The sequence below is a fragment of the Phasianus colchicus genome, chromosome 3, assembly GCF_987193195.1.
Source record: "Phasianus colchicus chromosome 3, bPhaCol1.hap1.1, whole genome shotgun sequence".
Taxonomy (NCBI): Eukaryota; Metazoa; Chordata; class Aves; order Galliformes; family Phasianidae; genus Phasianus; species Phasianus colchicus.
Window position 1 is genome coordinate 89159691 of NC_143438.1, and position 10028 is coordinate 89169718.

Sequence of the window (10028 nt, forward strand, 5' to 3'; positions counted from 1 at the left end):
CAATCATAGAATGGCCTGGGTTGAAAAGGACCACAACGATCGCCTGGTTTCAACCCTCCTGCTATGTGCAGGGTCTCCAACTACCAGATTAGGCTGCCCAAAGCCACACCCAGCCTGGCCTCAAATGCCTCCAGGGATGGGGCATCCACAACCTCCTTGGGCAACCTGTTCCAGTGCCTCACCACTCTCTGGCTGAAAAACTTCCTCCTAATATCTAACCTAAATCTCCTCTGTCTTAGTTTGAAACCATTCCCCCTTGTCCTATCACTATCCACCCTCATAAACAATGTCATAAGTACTGTGGATTGTACTCACTGTACATCATGTGGTTCGTGAAGCAAAGGAAGCACTGATAAAAGAAGGTTGGAATGAAAGAAAAGTCAGATAAACCATACATTTTGAGGTCTATCAATTGCACAGACCATCTAAATTTTCACAAGTCCCTTTTTTCAGATTATGTATTTTACTTCTGAGTAAAACTTAGTTAAAGAGTAGAACTCTTCACAACTCTATTTGATAAATCAGACTTTCAAAGACAGCTCCATAGTGATCTCCATTAGGAATTGAGTTCCACAGATTTGAGTTTCAGAAAAGAGAGCAATCTAATCTACTCTGATGTGTCTTGCAGCACAGAGCACCAAAAAGTATGTAGTGATAACATTCATAATGATAAAAGAATGGAACATTAATGGAAAAATTAAAAGTTGGAACGTTCCCAGGAAGTGGATCTTAACTTTCTGTACTGTTAAACTAGAGCTGATGTTCCCATAGAGTTCCTGGGCCTTCCAGGAGGGAGAGATAAAAATCTGTCCTGGTTTTCAGTCTTCTAATATTGGTCTGGTGAGTAACTATTTTACAGCCACGTTTGGATTTTTAATACAATGTTTCATTACTTCAATTTGTGTAATTTTTAAAAATTTTCATAGTCTGAATCTGGCATTAAAGTCCATCCCTTTGTATAAAAAAAGGTAATCTGTATCAGTGCAATGAAACAGGAAAATTAATTCAAATATCAGTATTCTGACATTCACGACCCCTCAGTTTGAGAAAGAAATGTAGAAGGGGATCTTAGAAACTCAACCATTCAAAACTTTCAAAACTAGTTTGGAAGGAACTCTAGAAGTTGTACTTCTGGGAGGAGCCTTCCATTTTTAGAGCGCTGTCTCAGATCTCAATTACAAGAATGTAATTCTCCCAAAGAAAATAATTTGTTGCAATATAATATTTCAAAAGCAGTGTTACTACTGTACTTAATTTAAGGTTTTCAAGAAGAGCTATAATAACATTCTCTGCTTTTTTTTTTCTTTTTTTCTCCTCAATTGTTGTCAAAGGTTTATTTTCTCACCTATTACCTTTGAAAGCAGATCTTTTAAAGCACAAAGTCATACAATGTTCAGAAATAACATGAAATTAATTATTACCAAACACAGCCAAGAAGTTTTGACCTCTCAAATCATTTAGCCAAGGGAGTTGCTATAACTTTGATTTTTCTGTCATTTAACTAGATCTGTATCACTCCTTGTTTTTTCTTTGAGCAAGATGATCAGTCAAGTGGGTGACTGCAGGTTGAATGGAATTCTTCACCCAAGCATGAATGTCATGCCTGGGGAAAAAAGCACACAGGTTCAGAAAATGTAAAGAACTCCTTTGAAGAGTGTGTTCGTTATACAAGAAAATTTTCTACCACAAACGTTCAGCAGATTCTTACACCTACCATAATAGCATTCCCTAAATATAGATATAAAAATAGCAATGCAGATAGCTAGACAAAGGAGCTATATGCCTGTGTGGATCTAATGTCATTGCAACATAAATGTTAGTCTTGTGATACAGTATTTAATACATCAGATTCATGATATAAAAAGTAATATCCAGGTAATAATGAGCTCAAATCCTCTGTTTTAATTTGACTGGGCCATGACCTTGGCAAAAAGCTAATTAAGATTTCTTCAGTTCTGTTGGGAACTGTTGCTCTGAGTCAGATAATTTAATATTAGGAATGGGTTCTGAAATGTGTTCAGAATATTTGTGTATGCATAAAATTGTGAAGATATATATATGTACACACACACACATGCACACAGTGAATCTGTAGCTACCTTTGAGGCAGCAACCTCCATGATTAAATGGATTAACTACACCCATTTTATTTGGTTCAAAACTAAAACTTGTCCAATCTCATGTCTGTCGCTATGAGATAACCAGGCTGCTGCTAGGGTCAGAAGACCCTCCTGAAATGTGTATAAATAATGATGACGTGTTTATGTGTAAGTATTTGCTAAAACCTACTCATCTCTCTAATCAACCCATTCCAGGCATGAAGCTTTCAAGCCCTTAGTAATGACTAGGGACAGATCAAACTTTGACAGCTGCAGAGGTTCATGTACATAGGACTGGAGTCATGTCTTAAATACTTGTAACTGCTGATCCACTTTGTATGTTTATCGCTGTTGTTGTAAAAGAAAACCTCATCTTCTTAGACAGCAAAACAACTCAAAGAGGATAGATTCTTATTAGTTATATTTTGTTCTTTGTGTGTGTGTGTGTGTGTGTTTATGTAGTGACAGCTGGATCTATATCTCCTGTTTAGTCAATAGTCAGTGATTGAAAATAAGACAGCTAAACAGACCAGCGAGGCTTGTCACTTATTTCTCCATTTCATCTCATTTATTGCTCCAGGAGCCACTTAAACCTGTTATATTAGAAGCATAAAGTAATTCTAGTAAGGAATTGGCTCAGCAGTTTTCTTCTGGGATAGTCATAATGGGATACAACTTGTTTTTTGAAGAAAACAGGTAGTATTGGTAGTGACATTCCCCTTCTACTTAGTAAGACAGGTCTTAAAGCACTACAGTGAGTATTTATGATAGATAGATAGATAGATAGATAGATAGATAGATAGATAGATAGATAGATAGATAGATATAGATAGATAGATAGATAGATAGATAGATAGATAGATAGATAGATAGATAGATAGATGACTCAGAGGGTGCCTTAGGGAGCACAATCCTCACAGTGTTGAAGGAGCATGTCCAGAGAAGGGCAACGAAACTGGTGAGGAGTCTGGGGCACAAGTCTTATGAGGAGCGGCAGAGAGAGCTGGGATTGTTTAGTCTGGAGAAAAGGAGGCTCAGAGGAGACCTTACTGCACTCTACAACTTCCTGAAGGGAGGCTGTGATGAGGAGAAGTTTGTCCTCTTCTGCCAGGCAACAAACAGGACCCAAGAAAATGGCCTCAAGTTTTACCAGAAGAGGTTTAGATTAGACATAAGGAAAAACTTTTTCTCTCAGAGAGTGGTCAGGCACTGGAATGGCCTGCCCAGGGAGGTGGTGGAGTCACCATCCCTGGCAGTTCAAGAGGCATCTGGATGAGGAGCTACTAGATATGGTTTAGTGCTTGTGGTAGCAAGGGTAATGGGAGGACAGTTGGACTAGATGATCTTGTAGGTCCTTTCAAACCACAAATCACAAATCAAATTGTGATTCTATGATTCTATGATTCCAGACATCTCTCCTCATTGTAAGCCAATGAAGAGCATTATTCATTCTCACATTGAGATGCCAGCTAGTTTGCAGTCAGAAAACCAAGAGTTATGTGAAAGGACTCTATCACTGCATCATGGTCAGAGGTAGTAAACACGGATATAGTCATTGTTTCTTTCTGAGGTACTTCCACATAGGTTAATACAGAGCACTCAGACTAGTGAAGGATGTTCCTTGAGAGTTATATATTGTCTTGGCACAAAGGTAGAATTTGGATAACCATATTCAAAGATTTATGCTCTTTGATGTTCTATTAAGTTTTTTCCTGCATCTGCTAGTATTGGATTATTTTATTAATAACTTGATTAAAAAAACACAGGGTGTGAGTGTTAAATTTGCAGCTGACACAAATCTGAAAGGTACTGTGAGTGCTTTGGATGATAGGATTATAACTCAAAAGATTCTTGATAACCTAGAGCAGGAGCTTGAAAAATAATGTTATTTATAGAAGTATATGTAGCATATCAGACTTATGCACATATTATTAGCTGCACAGCTCTAACGTGGGAAATAGTTGTGGAGCATGCAGTCATTCCATAGGAAGTGGTCTAGGGATTGCAGTGAATCAAAGGTGAAGACAAGGAACAATGTCATTCTCCTGCAAGAAAAAAAAATGAAAGAAAGAAAAAAAAAGAAAGAAATTATATGGAGCTGCATTTAAATACGAGCACATTCTGCACAACTTGCCTTAGGCATAAAACTTAAAAAGCCTTTAGTCTATATGATTAAGGATTAAAACATCTAATTTAGTTGCCTAGCACCGTCTTCACATTGATTGGGTTTTTATACTGCCATTAAGAACAGAGACTTAGCTGGTACTGTCAATATGAATGATTTCACATGACCTAAAATACATGTGCTGTCAAGTCTGAAACTAAATCTCACTCATAAGGTAGTGTTCCTTTTTCCAGAGTAAAGAAAATCTCAAATTGAATGTTATGTTTAGATTTGGTCTTCACAGTTTCAGGAATACGTGAATCTTTTGCAGACAGAGAAATCTGAAAGTATGACTGGATGATCAGAAGGCACAACCTCTGACAAGAAGTGAAGAAATCAAAGTTATTAAGTGAATGACAATTTATTAAATAGAAGAAAATACAGTCTGCTGAACAGGGAAGAGGGCAACCTGATCTAGTAAAGGTGTATGTTTGGTGGCCCTGCTAGGCAGGGGGGTTGGAACTACATGATCCTTGAGGTCCCCTCCAACCCAGGTCATTCTGTGATTCTGTGATTCTGTGAATAGAGAGGTGTCAGGATAATAAACCAGGGAAATTAATTTGCCTACATACTGGAGTCTCCATAACTGGAGATTGGGCTGCCACTTTTGAGGAATGATGAAGACATAATCTTTGACAAAATTTTTTTGAATTGATCAATTACTATAAGAAATTAATGTGGATCATGTGATAACTATGAGTCAAAAGAGAAATTCACTACTTAGGAAGACTCTTTTTTATTATGTCAACTTCAGAATCTAATACACCAGGTTTTATTTCTGTCTTTTGTTAAAAATAATGACCAGTATATGTCCTGAACTATTTCGTGTATTAAATGCAGTCTTCTCTTGGATGACTGTATCTGCATCACTGTTGTCCAACAGTTCAGAATACTGTGAACCATGGCAAGTGCTAATGGCATTTATTTAGAAGAGTAATCTCACTAAATAGAATGTTATTCAATTTGGCTTGATTTAAATTGATCTTGAATCTGAGATGACTGGTTTTACTGAGAGTGAGTCACAGAATCATAGAATGCCTTGGCTTGGAAGGGAACTTAAAGATCATCCAGTTTCAAGCCCCTGCCATAGGAAGGGTTGCCAATGACCAGGTCAGGCTGCCTAGGGCCCCATCCAACCTGGCCTTGAACACAAATCTGTGTTTTAAACAAGTGGATACAATTAATATTGATCATGAGTTTACTCAATGTGGAGGTCAATAATCAGTATCAGAAACGAACACCTTCAGTAGGGAAGGGTTAATTGCAAGAGTAAATATTAAGACAGAAATCAGAGTTTGGAATATTAAATTTTTAGAAATAATACATAATTTTAAAATATTACCATTATGACAAAAATAGCTTCAGAGTGAACCAGCAATTTCTTTAGTCTAGTTTAAAAAAATGTATTAATCTTGTATTGTTATGTTTAGCTGTTACTTGCCAAATTTTTGTCTTTTTCCTTGTTACATTTTAAATCACTGAGCTGCATGTAATTGAATGTGCTTGAAAGTTTTAAAAAACCTGAGCAAGGTGTACAAAAGCAGGAATTATAAATATGATTAAGAAATTATTACAGAAAATCAATAGGATGTCTATTTTAATAAAACATTCCAGTGTGTTTTATTGTATTTGTTTAAATCTCCTAAATAACTGTGACTTTTCTTCTGTAAATTTTGCTTAAGCTATTCTCTTCACATATGTATATTAACAGAGAAGCTGACTCATGCAAGAATGTTAGAATTTGCATATTTATATATATACAAATTTAACAAGTACATGCGGAAAATATTATATAAAGAAATGAACAGATACTCAACATTTTCCAGCAAAACCATTCCACAAAAGCTAGGCAGAAGTCCTTGACTACAACCACTAGAGAAGCAAAGAGGAATGTCCTTGGCACGGACTGATTTACAAAGGTGAATGCTAATTAGCCTTCTTACCTTTGCAATTTCAAAAGAACTTATTCCAAAATCAGTACAAGTTCTGAAAGTTACTTTCAGAAACATGCACTTACTATAAACTTTTTAACAAGCTGGATAGGACTCTGATCTAGCTGTAGGTGTCCCTGTTCATTGCAGGGGCGATGAACTAGATGGCCTTTAAAGACCCGTTCCAGCTCTAAGGATTCTCTGATTCTGCAGTTTGGAGTAACTGAAGCAGTAACTGAAGTTTACTGTAATTAGATGTTAGTTTACATTCAAAATGCCATTTTAAAATGAAAGGCTGATATTCAGAACATCTCAAGAAAAGTTGTGATTAGTGAAAGTAGCATAATTCTTCTATTTAGGCAAACTGGCAGTTTCCAGTGAAAATTTCCAGCACATTCTCCACTCACTTTGCTGAGTGCTGTGCTGATTGGCCATATGTGTGGTACACTGGTATCTCAGTCCTTGACAGGTGTACTGCAGTCCTCTGTAGTATTAATAATGTTGATTTTTTTTTTTCCATTACTGTTCCTAATTGTGCAATTCCTCAATCATTCAAAAAAGTTCTCCTAATTGGTTTGTGTGGGAAGCCAGACATTTTATTTATTTAGCTTAGAAGAAGCTGGCATCACTTTTGAACACATTTTTGTTTCCTGTAGGTAGGTGGAGGTTAAGCAGAGTACATACATTATGTCTTCTAGGGTGGTGGAAATGCTAATCTCTGTGTGCAGTGATCTGACACCCCCATTGCGCCCAACACTATGCAATCAATTCCTTGTGTCAAACCATAGAATTTCACAGAACAATTCATTGATTTAACTAACTAGAATGGTAAGGGGAGGCTTGTGAAAATAGCAGTCTAATGGCAGAAATGCATCTGATGGCTACAGAAACAATAAGTCTGGTACAGCAGTCACAAATGACATCATTCTGCATGACAAACGTATGAAGTCTCTCTGATGATATTTACAAAATTAATTAATAAAGATAACTCACCACAAATGATCACAAAAGAGCTTTAACAAGATGTTGAATTGCATTACAATTCTTGAAATGCAAATATTTCATAAATTATACTGGAATTTTTCTATTTCTCTCTCTCTCTCACTTTCTCTTTTCGCTATTAGGAAAGTTTGAAGCTGGCTGCTAAGTATACTTGTGGCCAATATAAACATCAGAATACTAATAGTCCTCTGCTGATTGGGCTACTTATTAGCAGATTTTGTATTGACAGGATTTGTCTGATCTATGCAATCTGAAATGGCAAAACTAATATCAGTAAAAAGCTGAGAAATAGACGCATCAAATCATAGAATCTTTTGGGTTGGAAGGGACATCTAATGGTCATTTGGTCCAACTCTCCTGCAAGGAACAAGGATACATACAACTAGACCAGGTTGCTCAGAACCTGGTCCAGCCTGACCTTGAATGTCTTCAAAGGGTAGGATCACCTTTTCCCTGCTGACCACACTTCTTTTGATGCAATCCAGCATACAGTTGGCTTTCTGAGCTGTATGGACACATTGTTGGATCTTCTCTGAAGAGACAGTTTATATGATGGCCATATATTTTGAGAAAGTGCACTCTAAGCATCTTGCTATCCAGTTTGGACTAAAAAGGAAATACACTTTAACAGTAGGAGTCTAAATATTAAAGCAATTTCTATCAGCTCTGACGTGCAACTAGCAAGATGACTTTTGTATGTTAACTCCATATTTAAGGGCCTTGAGTTAATTGGGAAGCTGTTTGCATGCACTTTGGCTAGCATTATGCACATCTTAATTTATCTGAGATTTGGCTCCATGTCTGTGGAGATGGCAAGATTGGGGAACAAGAGCTCTCTCATAAAAACTGTACAGGGGAGAATCCATTTCTGGGTCATCACTTGTGACAATTTTTGCTTATTGTACTAGGAATAACAATTTTAATTCAATAAAATATGAATTATGGAAACTGCCAGGGTAAGATGCATGATATTACAAGAAAAGCAGTTCCACTTCATCTTTATGCAGATTCTTATGACAAAGATCAAGAATGAAGCAGCCTCAGACTCTTACAAATCAGTAGTGATTAGATGTAATTTTTGTATCATAATTAACTAATCATTTGCCATTGTCATTATTGTATTTAAAAACCCAACAGACAAAATGCCTGCTCCTGATTAAATAGATACTTCTGTTTTGAATCTCTAATAATAATCAGATTAAGATACTTCTCTTTGTTGTGAAAGAATGGTTGGGCAATTGAATGTATTCTGGACAGAAATAAGCTGAAATTTTAGTTCTAAAAAAAAAATAAGTTAAACAGAAATGCTTTGCAAATATTGAAACTCTTAGCTGGAATGTTTTCTTACAGATATAATTGACCCAATGGAAAAACTTCAGCAAATGTTATTGCCTGTCTCTTTAAGCAAAATTTCCAACGGCAGCAAAAGGATGGTTTCAAAAGCCAGGTTTTAGAAGAAAGAGGAGGAAGATGCACCTTTCCCTTGCTTCTTATATAAAAGCATCTTAAGAATGCAAAATGGAGAGACTTCTTGTTCTTTGGAGTTTAAGAGTAGCACTCCTAACAACAATCTGGAAATGATTTTATTCATTATTTATTCATGGGCATAATTCTGGCTCCAGCAGGGGGGTTGGAACTAGATAATCTTTAAGGTCCCTTTCTATCCAACCCATTCTGTTATATAATTCTGTGATATAACTGAACTGCCTAAGTATTTGCAATCAGTGATTCGCAAGATACTCTGGAATATCAGAGGAATCTTTCGCGGTACCTACACAGAACCTAGGCCTTTTTCATAGAATCATAGAATCATAAAATCATAGAATGGCCTGTGTGGAAAAGGACCATAAGGATCAAAGCCCTTTGTACAAGGGCTGCTTAGATGGAGCCTCCTGTGTTCCAGCTCGTGCCCGTTGCCTCTGAAATGCAGTGCCCAGTGTACCACTGAAAAAAATCTCCATCTTCTTCCATTCTCTATTTATAGATATTGATAAAATCCCATCTGAGGAAGCCTTTTCCCAAGCTCTCTCAGCCTCTCCTTTATAGGAAAGATGGAACATTTGGACTAAAGTTTAGTGCGGATGGTTCCACTGAGGATCGAACTCAGGACCTTCTGCGTGTAAAGCAGACGTGATAACCACTACACTATGGAACCACCACAAATATGCCACCATACCATGAAATGATCTTTCCCCCTCCCTCCATTTTAATTGTAATTGGGAAGACTGGCCTTAGTGTAGATACTTTATGCTGTATCCATTGAGTCCTCTACATAATATTTACATTCAGTGTCATGGTTTGGAAAAGGTACACAGCAAATCCTAATGAATGGACACAATTTGTTATCCAAGTTGGAAAGGTCTCATTCCAAATAATTACTGAAGATAGGCTGGAAGGTACTTTAAACAAAGGGTAGAAGCCACAAAATTTAATGGAGGCATCTTCAGTGAAAATATCAGAAATAAGCATAAATAACATTTATAGTTAATATGGAGTCAGGGGAGTCTAGAGAGTAATTTATTCTGTTTGAATGTCAGGTCTGTAAGCCATCCTGTGAATTATAGCATGAACAACTTTTCCACTATCAGGAACTTCACAGACTATAGATTTGTACCAGGGCATCTCTATTACATCCAGGTGTGGCTGGCACAGCTGTCCATATACAAAAGCCAGTTGGAGAGAGAAGCTCTGAAAGCAACACAGTCGTGTTCAGAGGAATCACATTTAGTTTAACAAGTCTTATCTCATTCATTTCAGCAAAGCACCTCTTTATCAAGACGTTTTTTTTTTTATCTCCAAAATAAACATAGCTTCTTCTCATTGAAGTATTTA

At 36.8% G+C, this 10028-nt stretch overlaps 1 non-coding gene across 1 annotated transcript; it reads right to left on the minus strand.

Annotated features, from left to right (window-relative positions):
- Window positions 1–9278: 9278 nt before the first annotated feature.
- TRNAV-UAC (transfer RNA valine (anticodon UAC)) lies at window positions 9279–9351 on the minus strand. The gene has a single exon. It is a non-coding gene; the product is annotated as a tRNA-Val (tRNA).
- Between the last annotated feature and the right edge of the window lie 677 nt (window positions 9352–10028).